Source organism: Pteropus alecto, unplaced genomic scaffold (genome assembly GCF_000325575.1).
Source record: "Pteropus alecto unplaced genomic scaffold, ASM32557v1 scaffold146, whole genome shotgun sequence".
Lineage (NCBI taxonomy): Eukaryota > Metazoa > Chordata > Mammalia > Chiroptera > Pteropodidae > Pteropus > Pteropus alecto.
The window spans coordinates 32,995,307-32,995,770 of record NW_006442107.1 but is presented as its reverse complement, the minus strand read 5'-3'; positions in this window follow the sequence as shown (position 1 = coordinate 32,995,770).

Below are 464 nucleotides of genomic sequence, written 5' to 3'. Positions count from 1 at the left end.
AAAAAAAAAGCCAGAAGACAAAAAATACATATTCCATACAGAGCAAGAAAGATAAGAATAACAGCAGATTACTTGTGGTAAATAAATGTAAGCAAGAAGAAGGTTGAATAATGTCTAATATATTGAAAGAAAAAGTTATCAGCTTAGGATTCTATACTCAGTGATAACATCTTCTAAAAATGCAGGTGAAATAAAGACATCTTCAGATATACGAAAGCTGAAAACATCATCACTAGCCATTTGCAACACAAGAAATGTTAAAGGAAGTTCTTCATGCTGAAAGAAAATGATACCAGCTCCCCAAGAAGGTTCCAGTGCCGGGAAGAGGAGTCCCCACAAAATCTGGCCACAAATATCCAACAATCCGGATGAGATAGAAAGAACCTGAAAACCCAGATGTCCCTTTAAAGAGGCCACCATGGCTCCCTGCAGCCCCACACAGCCCAACTTGCAAATTGCCCATG